The sequence below is a fragment of the Crinia signifera genome, chromosome 2, assembly GCF_055691185.1.
Source record: "Crinia signifera chromosome 2, ASM5569118v1, whole genome shotgun sequence".
NCBI lineage: Eukaryota > Metazoa > Chordata > Amphibia > Anura > Myobatrachidae > Crinia > Crinia signifera.
The window spans coordinates 246,525,429-246,543,695 of NC_139218.1; positions in this window are offsets into that span (position 1 = coordinate 246,525,429).

The following is an 18,267-nucleotide window of genomic DNA, read 5'->3' on the forward strand; positions in this document are numbered from 1 at the left end:
TAAAATACTGCTAGTGCTTTTATGATATTGTGCCATAATAATAACAGCAATGAATTGTAGAAAATACTCCTATGCAGTATAAGGTAACATATGCATAATGTATAATTGAAGTACACAGTCTCAAACCTAATTCCTAGAGTCAGAGCCATCTTAACAGCATTATGGGTCCCCTACCTGCACAACCTCACCTCTCTCGGTGCTCCTCACTGCTAATGTAGGGTGTGATGATGTCACGCCCTACATTCAGTGAGACTACTGGAGGAGGAGGACAGGGAGAAGAGGGTTGCTTGCTTGAGAGTGCTGGCTAGCGCTAACGGTATTGTGGTAAGCAACATTTTATTTTTTATTTGCGCTGCCTTAGGCTGCTCTGAGGCCCCTAGGCAGTAGCCCACCCAGCCCAGTTGAAAAGATGTCCCCGTCTGGAGAACAGTCATTCCTCAGAAAGCAGGGCTCACCGAGGGGCTTCCCCTTTACCCATGTGACACTTTGTTCTGATCCTCGGTGCAAAGCATGTGGTCTATTTTGTATTTTGTCTGGTCACCAATATGCCGTGGTGGCTCATCTCTGGAGAAGGTCTTGGCTGTTACTAGGTGACAAGGACTTCAGGTGGCCATGATGAATCTTGGTTCTAGCTGTTGCCTAGCTGTCAAAACTCCTGTTGCACGTACAACTTTACAGCTGCATCTAGTCCAGGGACTGGTCTCTCTATCTCTACTTTTATTCCCTTGCTAAAAGGCAGCCAATCCTGCATCTCATTGCCAGTGGCAGTTTTATCACATGCTACTGCTTTGGTGCATACTACCTGGTCCTGTTCTTTTGCACAGAAGTCCTGGTACACTGCTACATTTTGTGTCCTGCCTGTGCTCATTGCTTTTTATCACCTTCCAACACCATTCTCTAGCTCTGCATTAGGAACTGCTTTTTAGTCTCCACCTGCTAGCTACTATATACTTTTTGCCTCACAAGCGTAATTTACCCTTCCCTTATTCTATCCAGCAGGATGGGTATCCTACAATTATTTAAGCTTCTACTACTCTGAGTTTTAAGACCTGATGGCACCCTAAGTACTGTTGGCTGTTTCCTACTTAAGGGACCAAAGGGTGACTGTTGTAGGCAGAAGATCTCTTTATCGTAACAATCAGGATCTTATATAATTGTCTGGGTTTATCGAAACACCCCCTTCTCAATAATCATACTGTAGCTCACCGCATGTCCATGTGCATTGAGTTCAGAGAGAGTTCTATTCTGCCACTGCTATTTTGTTAAAATTACAGTATATAGTTGTTTTTTTCTGTTTCATGCAGCTAATACATTTCATCATATGGTATCACTGATCAGTCTTGATTTTATTATTGATCTGCTCTTTAGTTAACATCCTTATTGCTGTGGTGTTTGAATGACCTAGATTTTCTGCCACTTATGGATACAATTTATATATTAACCATGCTTTATGCTATAAACCTTTAATTTGCACATCAGCTGACACAATTCTGTAATAGTATGATTCCCTATTGCCCTTGTTGAATGTTCCAATATTGATTTGCTTAGTTTGTCTCTTGAGAGCAGATTGTGTTCGCGGCTACATACTGTATGGTGAATTACTGTATTTGGTGTTATTGTTCTGATGAGTGTAGAAGAGACAGTTCTGTGATGCAAGCCTTCCCTTATTCCTTCTAAGGTCATACTGTATACTGTTTATTAGATGTGGTAATTGTTAGAGAAGAAGCTTTCATTGTGAGGCCACAAAGAGATAAAATGGAGAGTGATAAACAACCAGCCAATCAGCTCCCAACTGTCTTATTACAGGCTGGGTTTGAAAAATAACAGTTAATGAGCTGATTGGCTGTTTGAATATCACTCTCCTTTGTATCATTTTGAAGATTGATACATCTGGCCCTTAGTCATATGACTAGTGGCTCTAGAGTCAGTGGCATATCTATAATGGGTGCAGTGTGCATGATGCACATGGGCCCCTGAGTCCCAGGGGGCCCACAATGTGCACACTGCACCCATTTTGGAAATACTTACACTACTGAGTCCTGCGGCAGTGGCAGGAGTGCTGTAGACATCACCAAAAAAATGGCGGGATGGCCATTTTTCGGGTGGTCTGCACATGCGCAGTGGAATCTGAATTCTCAGGGTTTAGACTCTACAGCACAATGAAGGTTCCCGTATGTGCAGTAGAGTCTGAGCACTAGAGCGCTCAGCCCCTACTGCTCTCGGCACTGCTCCCAGTACAGAGGAGGAGGCTGCTAACGGTGTACAGTCCATTTAGATTGCATTTTTTCTTCTATAAGCAAAATCGAATAGAAAAATAGTGCATATCTCACCTTATGTACCCTCTATAAGACTAGAGGAAATGAGATTTCAGATCCTCCAAAGGGCAGGTTTCTTTACGGTGAGGGCAGTAAAGGTATGGAACTCTCTGCCAGAGGAGGTGGTGTTGGCAGACACAATAAGCACACTTAAGCTAAAGTATTTATTGGATAACTACATTCATGGTTATAACCATCACAATATGGTTTTATACGAGGATTAGGGGGCACATTATTGGAATCAGAATCAGTAGTCAGTTATCCTAAAATAGAATTAAAAAAAAAATCCTCAAAATGCCTTGCTCATGAAGAGAATTCAAATAGGTTGATGATCAACCGTTGATCTTATTAGGTGCGAATGATTCGCACTCGTGAATCATCACGGATGGGCACACTTCACAGCGGACTGAATTCACTTAAAAGTACTTGCACCTCCATAGGGATGCGAGCAATTTTAAGCAAATTCGGTCCAGCGTAGGGTGCAAAATCGGGTGCCGTTTTCAGAGTTTAAATGGCACCTCACACCTTTCAGCGCTAATAGGATCGACCCCATAGCATGCTGACTGACATTAGTTTTATTACAGAGTGAATAGTAAGCTTATGGACACTAAACACACTGGTAATGTGGATAGAACTTAATTGCAGTTCATAATAGGTTTGAGAATGATTGTTTTTGACTTCAACAACTAATATAGCAACAGAGCAAACCAGTTAGAGAGTAAACTACTGTATTTGACACTTTGTAATATGTGACTAGATATGAAGACTCAGACATTTACTGGGTTGTCTCTGTAATCAGCAATTTCAGTAGCTAATTGCAGGAAGATCGATCGGTCTCCAGGGGTAGGATATAATGAAGTTCGATTTTGGCATCTTTGCGGGCTGCTGGTTGAGCTGGGACTTTTTCTTAAAGAGGCATTCATTTACAAGGCAAAACCATGTCTTGTAAATGATTGGCCCTTTAAAATCTCCCTGCTTGGCTGACATCCTGCAAGGCTGCTGAACTGGGACTTTCTCACATCCTGCTCCAAGTCACTCCTAATAGGAGCTGTTTGTGATACTTTACATGTCAAATTAAAATATCTTTCAGGGACTTACTGTATCAAAGCAGGGTGCAAGATATTCTGGGTTAAACCAAAAGCAGCAGACATTAGCCCAGATGACTTAATTTGTACATCAGTTATTTTAATTCAGGCATGTCCAAACGGTGGCCCTCCAGCTGTTATGAAACTACAAGTCCCATCATGCCTTGCCACAGTTTTGCTATTAGGGAATGCTAAAACTATGGCAAGGCATGCTGGGATGTGTAGTTTCACAACAGCTGGAGGGCCACAGTTTGGACATGCCTGTTTTAATTTAAACATCTCTGCTGAAGAATGGCTATCAATAAAACCTGGTCTGTTGGTGTGCATTAAGGAACAAGTTTTGGAAACACTGACATACTGTAGGTCCTGCACCCTGGACAGCAAAACCACTCACACACCCCTGGTGCTGTGGCCCTGGTGCTGACCTGTCGTGCACTTTTACCTTCAGGACACACAGTAGCGGTAGATGTATGAAGCAGTGATAAGGGAGGAGAAATGATAAAGTGCCTGGTACTTTATCACTGGCCAATCAGCTCCTAACTGACCCTTTTTAAACCCAGCCTGTAACTTAAGTCAAATACTGATTGGCTGGTGATAAAATACCAGGCACTTTATCACTTCTCCTTGCTTCATACATCTACTCCATAGTATCTGTAATTGTTAGTCCTGGAATGACACTAGGAGTAAAGAGACAGCGACCAGATGCACTAAGCTTCAAAAAGAGATAAAGTAGAGAGTGTTAGGCAGAAACTGCCATGTTACCTGCTGGGTTTGAAAATGGCAGTGTGGAGCTAGTTGTTTATCACTCTCCACTTTATCACTTTAAAAAAAGTTTGGTGCATCTGGCCCACAAATGAGCACATACATTAGCCTGCTTGCCTATGGTACTACAACAAGAGTATCTGTGTGCGTGTGTGAGTATCTGCGTGTGGCGCATGAGCAGTATGAAATAGTTTTATGATCTTTGATCTTTGCTTTGATGAGCAAATTTACTAACTTGCAAATACAATTACACATGGCACGGGAATGTTCATAGTGACAAAACTGTATGGAAGATAATGTGTTGCTGATAGCTGGCATCTGTACAAGCTGGAAATTAGGCGCATAGCGCTCACCTCTTGTGGGGAATGGAAAACTCAGAAGACTTTATCTTTGTATGTTTTATTCTGTTGTAATTATCACTTACTAAATTATGTTCTGGGAGGAATGATCTTGTCAATATCCTTCTGGATAAATCTCTTGCTTTAATTTGCAGTTAGACTTCAAACTTGTCAAGAAAATAATTTCTTGCCAACATTACAGTGCTATTTATACTACATTAAGGCTTCTGTGCTGTAAATGTGATATATGACCAAGTATTCAAGTAGTGGACACTGGGTTCGTGTCAAGGAATTCACCCTTTGTGCCACATATTGGCGGTCATGGTGATTTGATCGCTCCCCTGTGCGTTTGCATGGGGGGAGTGATGTTTAGCTTCTGTGCATGCGCGTTAGCATTTATGCGCATGTGCAGCCGCTTGCAAATTGCTTATTTGCCCACCTGTTTGCACCTAGCAATGCATATGAGGGGTGGAAGCAATGGGCTGCGCCCATGGGAATGCCCAGCGTTTCATGGGCATTCCCATGGTAATTTGTCAATAACCTGGGTGCCGGGAGTGGGCAGCTGATGTCACCGGATGTCAGGCTGCCTTTAAATCACATGCAAAGCCGTGAACTAGAATGACCTCTATTGTCTCACAACCGTTAAGCTCCTGATGCCAGAAGTAATTCTTTTTACAATGTTTGATTGTCTCCGCATCTTGTCGTCAAACATTTTGATCAAATAGGTGAGAAGAAAACTGGACAATTAAGGTTATTAGAGAAAGCAAATTGGTGAAGCATAAGCTGCCGTCCTTTTTTCAGGTCAGGGGTTAGGACTTCCCCTTTCATACAGGCGGCGATACCTCTGTCAGTTTTATTGTATAATACAAAATCAATCCAGCTAATTGGTAACAGGATATCGGCAGTGGAAGCTCGGCTCTTTAATAAATTTAGTCCACATAAATAGAGACCCTTATAATATAGGGACAGAGTGCAGGGATGGAAGGTGCAACTGCAAGGGATAATGAAGCACAGGGACTAGGAATCGGCTGGAACTGAAGGAGAGAGTTCTGGACTGGAACCAGAGAGACAACTTGAGTGACTGGAGGGCAGGAGTCAGTAAGGACCATGGAGGAGAGGTTAACTCTCTGGTCTGACGGATGCTGACCATCAATGGTGTATGGAGACAATACGGGAGCACTGCAGGTAACTATGAAGCTCAGACAGATAACACTAACATAGGCACAAAAGAAGTCCACCGATGATGACTGTAACGATGTTACTACACTGATGTTGACACTCTGAAAGGGGGCTTGTAATCTTGGGTGGTACTGGTAGATGAGCAGGTAGCAGATGATAGTAAGCAGTGATCAATGATGAGCAATGGTATAATGATGGCGATCCAATGTAACCAGTGATAGCAGATACTGTACAATAGGCAGTGTGCTTGACTGTAACCAAGGGGGATTCCCAGTGATGATACTTGAAGGAGTCAGTTTGTGCAGTAAAATGGAGATTCTGCACTATGGCAATTAGCAGGAGCACAGGAGATTCTAAAGGACACAGCTACTCTGTGGAGATTTTCGCACTGATGGCTGGCCAGTGTTTATGCTGGCAGCATACTTATAGTAACTGAGTGGTGGTGATTGGTTTCTGCAGGATGATGTCAGAATGGTAAAACTTACTGCCTCTTGCATGACATAAAACTGTGGTGGCATCCATTCAGTGACAGGAAAAGGCTGAGGGAAGCCCAACAGCTGCCGGAGTGTTGGGCTCCTCCCAAGCATGATAAAAAACAGGGGCATAACACAGGGTGATGCCTCTAATATGCTACATCAGGGGGTGTGGTCTAGTTGGTATAAGGTCATGTCCCCTTTTCAAACAAATGAATAGAGTCATCTTAGAATGTTGGAGGTATGCAGTATTGTACACATACTGTGTTTAGGGCCTTATTCTGGTTCACTCCTGGCAAATTCCTTCTTAGGTGGATAAAACCATGTGCACTGCAAGGGGGCAGATGTAAAATGTGCAGAGCTAATTAGATTTGTGTGAGTTATTTTGTTTCTGTGCAGGGAAAATACTGACTGCTTTATTTTTACACTGCAATATAGATCTCAGTTTGAAGTAAAACCCCACCCAAATCTAACTCTCTCTGCAAGTATCTTCTACCCCACCTGCAGTGCACTTGGTTTTGCCCATTTTCCAAACAAATTTGTACTGCGATCAGATCTGAATAAGGGCCAAAAGGTGCTGAAATGTTGTCTACCAAGTTTTGGCTTTCAGTATTTTTTATATATATATATATAATTAGTTGAAAGTATTTACACAAACAGAGACACACCCATGAGCAGACCACCCAACCAGAACACTGGTCACACCACCCACATTATTAGGTGCTGGCCACAACCACAACCCCTATAATTGTGCGTAATAGACCCTTGATCATTTTCAGCTCCAAGCCCATTTAGACCTTAAACTGGCACTGCTTACCAGCCCAGTAAAATGAGGGAACATAATGGTAATGTCATAGCTGGTGGCTGCGCATGGATAAAAGGATCACTTCAAATGTTGCTTTGGGTGCCACCTAGTGGCTGCTGGCACGCAAAATACTTGAATTCTCCCCATAAAGGGAGAGAATCAGTGTAAGCCTTTTATTATACAGGATGGTAATTGCAACCATTTCACAGACAAATCAGGCACTTTAGTTATTATTAGGGATGTGCACCGGCCACTTTTCGGGTTTTGGGTTCTGATTACCTGGAGGTTTTGGGTTCTAATGGGTTTTGGCAAAACACCTCCTGTGTTTTGTGTTTGGATTTTTGGGGTTTTGGGTTCTGATTTTTTTTGTTAAAAAAGCATAAAAACTTCTAAAATCGCACAATTGTTTATTTTTTTTTTGCTCCTACGCTATATTAACCTCAATAACATTAATTTCCACTCATTTCCAGTCTATTCTGAACACCTCACAATATTGTTTTTAGGGCAAAATGTTGCACCGAGGTAGCTGGATAACTATGCTAATCCACACAAGTGTGCGGCACAAACACGTGGCTCATGTAATAGTGGCACTGCAGCAGTAGATACAGCAGTACTAGGCACCAGACAGGTAGATACGACAGTACTAGGCACCAGACAGGTAGATACGACAGTACTAGGCACCAGACAGGTATATACGTCAGTACTAGGCACCAGACAGGTAGATACGTCAGCAATACTAGTATGTGCACCAGCAGAATTTATAATAATTAATTTTATTATTAGGTACTGCTTGGCAGTGGCACACGTCAGTGCACCAGCAGCATGGAATTATCTTTTACAGTCCCACGCAGCACAAGTATTATTTTTTTTATTAAATTAGATATAGCAGCCTAGTATGTACTTGTACTACTTGGTAGGTACACTTAGGCAGTAACACTGCCAGTGGCAACAGTGGACTTAGTAAATAATACTGGCAACCTCTATTCACAGTATTCAGTGCAGGCAGCACCAGTGGACTATATATAATTCAAGTAATTAAGTATTAATAATATAGCAGCCTAGTAGGTAGAGAAAATAAACTACTAGGTAGGTAGGCAGTAGCACTGCCAGTGGTCAACACAAAAGGTAGTTACACACCACCAGTAGTTTTATGCAGTGCAATTATTTTTATTATTAGGTACTGCTTGGCAGTGGCACTCAGTGGCACACGTCAGTGCACCAGCAGCATGGAATTATTTTTTACAGTCCCACACAGCACAAGTATTATTTTTTAATTAAATTATATATAGCAGCCTAGTATGTACTAGGTAGGTACACTTAGGCAGTAGCACTGCCAGTGACAACAGTGGACTGAGTAACTAAATAATACTGGCAGATTCAGTGCAGGCAGCACCAGTGGACTATATATATAATATAATTAATAATTAATATAATATATAATATTACAGCACAGCACCAGAGGTAGGCCCCAGCACAGAGGAGACAGTAGTACTACAGGTACACAGTTAGACTGTCCTCCTTGCTAGGGAGAGCCCACCCTAAGCAGAGAGGAGAACAGAGTACACAGCACCACTGAGGGAGACAGCCCCAGCGAACAAAATAATTACAGCACAGCACACCAGAGGTAGACCGCACAGAGGAGACAGTAGTACTACAAGTACACAGTTAGACTACACAGCAGCACTGAGAGACAGCCCCAGTGAATAAAAAATATTACATTCAAGGTCAAGCTCAAGCTCAAGTTTGAGCCCCAGCAGCAGCACCAACACACCCTCTCCCAACCCACTACTAGACTGGAGTGAAGATGGCGGGCGCAGCAGCCGCTATTTAAAGCCTCATGAAATCCGGCACCGGGAGATGACGTTCTGACCACGCGGACGGACCCCAGTCAGGCGGGATTCTCCGAGCTTGGAACTGGGCTCGGAATGATGGCGTCCGTGGGGGCTCGGATCTCTGGAATCAGAGTCTGCACATCTCTAGTTATTATGGCTAGTTCTCTTATGGGGTCATTCAGGTGCAGTTGTTCTTCCTACTCCTGGTGCAATGATTTTTCATATACAATTGCGATTATATATACCATACTGTATATACTTGAGTATAAGCCTACTTTTTCATTTGGGAACCGGAGATATCTGACTTCAAAGCAGTGGTCCCCATCCAAGCCTGTGAATTGCTGTTCCCAGTCAGATATTTCAGGTTCTGTCTGACTTAGAGTTTTTCTGAGGGTATCTTCCAAAAGCTGTGACTCTCCCCCTTTGATGAACACTAGTAGCTTGTCTCTACTGTTCCCACAACCAGAGATATCAGCCTTCCAGCAGCTGGTTACTGCTCCAGCTCCACATACCTCGTATGTAGTTTTATATTCTCGTTGGCAGATTGCTCTGCCTCCTGAACTCTGATCCCCAGTCCCCCATACCATTTGGTAGGTGGGATTCTCTAGTTTTTAATTAATCTAATAAATCTATTTCCGGGAACTGGAGATATCTGCAGTCAAGCAAGCTGTCCTCCCACCAGAAAATTATGAATAATAAGCCAACTCCACTATACATCCCTCCTCTGCGTATTAAACATCCACTACCACCCTGGAAGTTATGTATCAGGGCCCCTTCATTCAGCCCGATGCTCCCTTCTCCCACCCCATCTCCCACCATCTGTGCAGTAAAGGGGTATTTAGTGGAAATGACTGATCCAGGCCCTACATGCTGAGCGGTTGATATAATACCCCCTACCACCCGTGGGACATCAAAGCCTCCCCCACCCCTACCGCTGGAGGATCGGTAGGGGCCCCAATACATTGCTATGCCTAGGGGTCTGCACTGCTGTTGACACCCCTGTATGTATATATATATGTGTGTGTGTTTGTGTGTGTGTATATACATTTGCTCTATCTATAATACTTTAACTGACCCGGCATATACTGGGTCACCTCAAGTGCCCATCTCCGTGCTTTGCTCCGCCCCTCTGGAAACCCCCTTCTGAAAATCCTGCGTTTGCCCCTGGGTCCCACTTGAGTCAATAGGTTTTCCCAGGTTTTTTTTGTAAAATTAGGTGCCTCGGTTTATATTCGGGTCGACTTATACTCGAGTATATACGGTATATATAATAATTTGAAGAGTGTGTATTTGTGCATGTCTATTGCATTTCGGAGACACTGTGGCACTCAGAGCCACCAATTTCTGAAACAAGGTATCTCTGGACCCAGTGGTGTGCACCTCAAAGTAGTTTTTGGCAAATTGCACCAAGGGTGAAATTTAATAGGAGATTCAGAAAGAGAAAGAGATTTGGTAAGACATCTCCAGTTTTTTTAAAGCGGCAAACAATTATACTTCAAAATCAAACTGGTTTTGCAGTGTAAATGATTGCCGCTTTAAAAAAACCTGGAGATTTCTTACCAAATCTCTAACTTTCTGAATCTCTCATCCTATTAAATTTCTTTGATTGATGATCTGAAATAAAGACACACGGTTTGGTAAACAAATGACGAAGGAACAACAACACACACACACACACACACAAACAGCACACTACACACACATATCATTTGAATACCTGACCTTCTCCATGAGGGATAAAATGCTCTGTTCCTTGACTTCCCTAGTAATGTATGATTGCCATCACCTGTGGTGAGCTAGTTAATTGATAAGAAAGGTATTTCATACAGCCCAACTTTTTGTTTGACCGCCCCTTTTTTTGGGATAGTCCCGCATGCTCATGGGGCCAGCACTGTCGTGTGTGTGTGTGTGTGGAGGGGGGGGGGGGGGTCTATTCAGAGATGCAGAGGGGCTGGGGGCATGGGCAGCAACTTACACAGCGCTGGCCATGCCCCTGTAGTGATGGAAAACAGGGGCGTGGCCTGCAACCGAGGCTTCCTTGCAGGAACATGCCCACTACGGCATAGGTCACGCCCCTATTTTGGGCTTGCACGTGAGCGTTACCTTTTTCTAAAGTCAATATATTGGGAAGTATGGTAATATAAGTTGCACTGTTGTGACCCACAGGCATATGAAATGCAAAAACATTGATCAATATACGTACAATAGCTTCATTGCATCTGCAAATTAATGCCCCTCTTATTGTCCAGGTTCTACAGCACATTATCTAAAACACTGTTACACTCGTACCAGATATTTCCTCCACCAACACCTTATGTATCCTGTACTTTCAGGTTGTTTAATTTGGTATACGGATGGCTGACAAACAATGTCTAGGCAGACAGTCAATAGGTGGACACCAATTCTTAGAAACAATAAGTTCACAAAGTTTTTCCTGGGAGCTTCATATTATTCTCTAGATGAGCCTTCATCTCATTGGCTAACTAATTGTTCTCACTCACCAGGGGCCAGATGCACTAAGCTTTAAAAGTGATAAAATGGAGAGTGATAAACAACCAACCAATCAACTCCTGCCTGACATTTTTCATACAAAGTCTGTAACATGGCAGGTAGAAGCTGATTGGCTGGCTGTTTATCACTCTCCATTGTATCACTTTTGAAGCTTTGTGCATCTGGCCCCAGTTCTTATAAGACCTTTTAGAAGTTCTCTGTCACACATTTTGAGCTCCTGGTTTTGGGTTAGCATTTCCCACCCATATTTAGGGCTGGCAAAGTCCTTCATCTTCGCACACAGTTGTTTGAGGATTCATTTTAAATCAAATCCCAATACATTTATAACTATCACTATCAAAACTATCGGTACTTGTGACTTATCTGGGCGCCCGATGTTGAAATTGTATGCCAGTACCCTAAGCATGCGATTTGACGCGATTTGACGCGATTTCCCTTGAAATTCCCTTGAACAGAAAATCGCGTTGCATTGTATGCTATTGTATTGCATGCGATGCGATTTGATGCAATTTTAATATGTACAGGCACCCAGATGCCTTTTTCATATGTGAAATGGCCCCCCAGACCCCATTTAATTGTATACCCACCCTGATGGCTAAATGACCCCCATTGTTAAAGCCACCCCACTATCAACGCCAGCCCGAAGCGTGGCGAGCAATACGCGTCCTCCGACCTTTTCATACCCCCACTATCCACGTCGGCGTGGAGTTGATTTTATATAGTGTGGCCCGAAGCGTGGCAAGCGGACGTGGATACCTTCACAGCTATACGCGTCCCCTCGCGGGCTTCACAGGTATCCGCGTCCCCTCGTGGGGCTCGCTGCGCTCGCCACGCTTCGGGCTCGGTGGCTCGCTGCGCTCGCCACACTATATAAAATCAACTCCACGCCGACGTGGATAGTGGGGGTATGAAAAGGTCGGAGGACGCGTACCGCCGCCCCTCGCGGGATCACTGCGCTCGCCACCCTTCGGGTTGGCATTGATAGTGGGGTGGCGATAACAATGGGGGGCATTTAGCCATCAGGGTGGGTATACAATTAAAAATGGGGTCTGGGGGGTCATTTCACATATGAAACAGGCATCTGGGTGCCTTCACATATTAAAATCGCGGCAAATTGCATTGCATGCAATCTGATTGTGTCACAGTCTCTCGGACCGTGGGAGTCTCTTACCGGGTCCGGGGACGTGGCTTCTGCGGGCAGCAGGCTGGGCGCTCCAGGCACTGGCTCAGGCAGCGCTCTGAGCAGGCTGGGCGACGCCGGTCTGAGGCAGGCGGTGGGCGGCGGTGTAACGGGCGGCTGGCGTCTCTCCCTGCACGGGTCTTGGCAGCATGTCTGCAGCTTCCGGGTGCGCGCGCCGCACGTTCTAGTGTTTAAAGGGACAGGCAGGAAATTGAACTGCCTAGTCCACAGTATAAAGGAAGTCTCTGGCAGGCAAACCCCTGCCAGAGTATAGGCTCACACCTACTCCAGCGTTACTGTGCTTAGTTCCTGATCTCCATTGCTACTGTGATTGACCCGGCTTGTTACTGACGATTCTCCCGCTTGACCCCCTGTACTCCATTCGTGACCTTCCCGTGTATGACCCCAGCTTGCTTCCGACTATCCTTCCGTCTCATCCCAGTGTACCGCAACAGTGTCTCCTGTGTATGACCCGGCTTGTTTTGGACCTTCTTTGCCTCTCCCCTGGGCCCCTTATTGACCGCATAGATATCGACCCGACTAGACGACCGCTTCTCCATATCACCTACTCCCGGCCTCCAGCTCATAAAGGGAAACCTAACCAGAGGACCGCGACCGACGTGTCGAGTGCCGCAGAAGCCCAAATCCCAATTGGAGGGGTCACTGGCAGAAAACCCTCGGCACGGTTAGACTCCGCACCTCTGCGTTAGGTCTAGCCAATTCCCGAGCTGAATAGGCAGGTAGTTCAGCGCAACTTGTGACAGATTGTATGCGATGCGATTTGACGCGATTTTTAGGTGCGATGAAGAAAATCGGGCGCCCAGATAAGTCACAATTACCTATTTATCACTTCTTAAATAAATATATACGGTATTTGTTTTGGTCTCAGAACAAAATAGGATTGACTTTTTTTTATATTTTTTTTTAAGAAAGTAAGACTACATAAATACAATATGTCTGTCACGCACTTGTGCTACCAACTCGGGAATTGGCGTGACCTGACACAGGGGCGCGGAGTCTAACCGTGCCGGGGGTTTTCTGCCAGTGACCCCTCCAAGCGGGATATGGGCTTTTGCGGCGCCCGACACGTCGGTCGCGGCCCCCTGGTCAGATTTCCCGTATGAGTTGGTAGAGGGAGGGAAATATGGATACCTGGTCATCTAGCCGGGTCAGGATCAGGGCGGACTCGTGGTACCGGAGGATAATACAGGGAGAGGTCCAATGCCAAGCCGGGTCATACACAGGGAACACAGTATGCAGCACACTAGGATGAGACTGGAGAATGATCGTAACAAGCCAAGGTCAGATACTGGGAGACGAATCAATGCACAGGGAATAACAGGAGAGTGGTCGGGAAACAAGCTGGGTCAGGATCAGGTTATCAATAGTTTTACACAGTAAGAACGATAGAGCAGGTGTGAACCTATACTCAGGCCCCGATTGCCTGTCAGGGACTTCCTTTTATCCCTGCAGGCTATCGGGCCAATTTCCTGCCTGTGCCTTTAACTAGGGAGAACGAGCGGCACGTGCGCCCCTAGTGAGCGCGTGCCCGCCCGCAAACCCGGAAGCCGCCTGCTTTCCCCGTCTGCGCCGCAGGAGTATCTCTGCAGCCGACGGGGAACTCATTGCCCAGACCGCTGACCCCCACGCTGCCACTGCCGCCCATACCAGCCCCGGACCCGGTAAGATACTCCCGCTCTGCGGGAGTGCATGACATTACCCCCTACCCTACGGGTGGACACCGAACACCCTATGACGGGCTTGTAGGGATACTTTCGATGGAAGCTCCGAAGTAACTGTGGGGCGTGGATCTCAGAAGCTTTATCCCAACAACGCTCTTCCGGACCGAACCCCTTCCAGTCAATGAGAAATTGAAGTACCCCTCTTGACACCCTGGAATCCTGAATTTGGTTGACTTCATACTCTTCCTGACCTTCTATGGATATGGACTGAGGAGGCTTTTGGGTGACCGAGAACTTGGTAATGATCAATGGTTTAAGCAGTGAAACGTGAAAGACGTTAGGAATCTTGAGTGATTCTGGAAGTTTGAGTCTTACTGCGACAGGATTAATTATATGCAGGATGCGGAAAGGACAGATGAATCTTTGAGCAAATTTCATTGATGGAACTTTGAGCCTTAGATGCTTGGTGGAAAGCCACACTCTATCACCGGGCTTATATTGAGGAATCTTCCTTCTCCTATAGTCAGCACAACGTCTATAGCGATCAAAGGACTTGGCTAACTTCTTCCTGACGTCCGACCAAATATTAAGAAATTTGCTTACTGTGTGTTGAACAGCTGGTACAGTATCTGAAGCTTTGGAAAGAATTTCTGGAATATTTGGATGAGCACCATTTTGGATAAAAAATGGAGAATGACCAGTGGATTCGTGAAACAAATTGTTGTGGGCAAATTCTGCCCATGGCAATAGAAGAACCCAATTATCTTGATTGGCTGAGACGTAGACTCTTAAAAATTTCTCTAGATCCTGATTGACCCTCTCGGTTTGCCCATTACTCTGAGGATGATAAGCCGAAGAAAAATTGAGTTTAATACTGAAAGAGGAACATAAGGCTCGCCAAAACTTGGAAGTAAATTGAACCCCCCTATCTGACACAATGCTTTGAGGGAAGCCGTGCAGTCTGAAGATTTCCTTGATGAAGATTTCGGCCAACTTGGGAGCTGATGGAAGACCTTTCAGAGGAATGAAGTGTGCAGCTTTAGAAAAACGATCCACTACTACCCAAATAGTGTTATAGCCCTGACTGGTAGGAAGTTCCGTGATGAAGTCCATCGAGATGTCAACCCAAGGGTGCTTTGGAATCGGAAGAGGTTGAAGTAACCCAGCCGGAGCTTGTGTGGAAGGCTTATGCTGAGCGCATATATTACAAGCAGCCACAAAGTTCTTGACATCCTTCCTTATTGATGGCCACCAGTAATTCCGGCAAATAATTTCCAATGTCTTATTGGTTCCTGCATGACCAGAAAATCGTGAAGCATGGAACCAGCGCAGAAGTTTGGTTCGAGCTCTTGATGGTACAAAGGTTTTTCCGGCTGGAATCTTGACTTTGGTAGTAGCTGCAATAAAACAGGAAGACTTTAATATAGGCTTCAGCTCCTCCAACTTCTCTGAAGCTGACCCAAAAACTCGAGAAAGTGAGTCCGCCTTAACATTTTTGTCCCCTGGACGATACGTCAGAATTAGATTAAAGCGGTCAAATAATAACGACCATCTAGCCTGTCGGTAATTGAGACAGTGTGCTGTCTTAAGGTACAACAGGTTCCTGTGGTCGGTATAGACTGTTACTGGGAATTTAGCTGCTTCCAGAATATGCCGCCATTCTTGTAATGCCAATTTGATGGCTAGTAGCTCCTTATCCCCAACTGCATAGTTCCGTTCAGAAGGCTGGAACTTTCTGGAAAAGAAACCACAGGAATACCATTTGTTGGCATCATCCCTTTGGTATAGCACTGCTCCAACCCCGGCCGATGAAGCATCTACTTCCAGAAAAAAGGGCTTGTCAGGATCGTGACGTCTCAAGATAGGAGCGGAGAACACAAAGAGCTGTTTGAGTAACAGAAAGGCTTGTACAGCTTCCAAGGGCCATTCCTTGGTATTCTGCCCCTTTCGTGTGAGCTTAGTTATCGGAGCCACCACCGAGGAATAATTCTTAATAAATTGCCTGTAAAAGTTACAGAACCCCAGAAATCGCTGAATGGCCTTCAGCCCCACTGGTTGAGGCCAATCGGATATTGCGGATAATTTCTTGGGATCCATACGCAACTCTGTCCCAGTGACGATGTACCCCAAGAAGGGCATCTCCTGCTGTTCAAAAGAGCACTTTTCTAGCTTACAATATAGCCGGTTTCTGAAGGCGGCCCAGTACTTTGCAAACGTGATGTCGATGTACTTGAAGATCTTCAGAAAAAATTAGGATGTTGTCTAAATAAATAACTACGAACTTGTTCAATAGATCTTGAAAGATATGATTCATATACCTTTGAAAAACTGCAGGAGCGTTACTTAAGCCAAACGGCATTACTAAATACTCAAAATGCCCATCTCGTGCAATAAAGACAGTTTTCCACTCATCTCCCGACCTAATCCGAATCAAGTTATATGCTCCGCGGAGATCCAACTTAGTAAATACTCGTGCCCCTTTGATCCTGTCGAAGAGTTCTGAAATTAGGGGTAGAGGAAATCGGTCCTTGACAGTAATTGCATTCAGACCCCTATAATCAATGCAAGGTCTGAGACCTCCATCTTTCTTCTTTACAAAAAATAGGCCTGCACCTGCAGGTGACTTGGACTCTCTAATGAAGCCCCGCTCCAGGTTGTCTTTGATATACTCTGATACTGCCTGGGACTCAGCCATAGACAAAGGAAATACCCGGCCACAAGGGGGCGACTTTCCTGGTAAAAGTTTGATGGCACAATCCCAATCCCTATGGGCTGGTAACTTCTCCGCTTCTTTCTTACTGAAGACATCCATATAAGACTGATAAGCGATAGGAAGCTTGTTCCTCGGGTCTAACTTGGTTGACGAGAGGGTACACTAAAGACGTTCAACCGGATTGTAACATCGACCATGGCATTCCGCACCCCATGCTAAGACCTGAGGATTCTTCCAATCTAGGGTAGGGGAATGTGACTGTAACCAGGGTAACCCCAGGATGACAGGATTCTCGGCCGAGGGAAGTACAAAAAATGAAATTTTCTCTTGGTGCAAAGCCCCAACCTTCGGGCAAATTGTGGAGGTACTGGACTGAATGCTTGAGAAGGGCAATCTGTTACCGTCCACTCCAATAATGTGTAATGGACAAGTCAAAACTTGACACGGAATGCCCAGGCATTTGACAGTCTCTGCGGTGATGAAATTGCCATCAGCGCCCGAGTCTAGGAAGGCCTTGAGGACCACGGAAGAATTTTGGTATTTTAAGGTTACATCGATGGTGAATCCCACTGCGGAAACTCGGTAAGGGGCGTGTAATAATGTGCCCAAACTAATCCCCCTACAATCAGTTAGGCCTTTTCGTTTCCCGGACGTTTATGACAACTGGAAAGGAGATGACCGGATTCTCCACAATACAAGCAAAGACGGTTTTTAAATCTTCTCTCTCTTTCTGCGAATGGAAGACGAGATTTCCCAATCTGCATGGGTTCCTCAGAACGCTGATTGGCCGTAGCTGATGCTGCTGAAGAGGAGCCAGAGCACGGGGGGATAAATCGGGGAGCCAATCTGAAGCTATATTTCCGGGATTGCTCTCTATCCCTCTCAGTGTCGGAACTTGCGAGTGGTTGGCCCAGGTGCAAAACAACATTTTTGGGCCCTCCACTTCCACTCCAAACCAAGTTCACAATATGCCAGACAGCAGTGGGTGCAGAAGTGGGCCCCTTAGTCTTCAGGGGCCCCGGTGCAATGCACCTGCTGCACCAATGGTAGTTCCGCCTCTGATCCCTCTCTCTCTCCTGATGGCGGAGATCCATTCGGGTGCATAGGGAGATAAGATCGTCTAGAGAAGCTGCTGGCTCTCGAGATGCCAACTCATCTTTGATCTTTTCTGAAAGACCTTGAGTAAATGTAGCGATCAGGGCTTCTTCATTCCACCCCAACTCGGAGGCCAGGGTCCGGAACTGAACTGTATATTGGCCTACAGTTTGGTTTCCTTGCTTCAGACGAAGGATTGTGGAAGCAGCGGAGGTCACTCTGCCAGGCTCATCAAAAACTCTGCGGAACTCGGCAATAAAATCGGTGCTGTTGTTGACCACTGGAAGATTCTTTTCC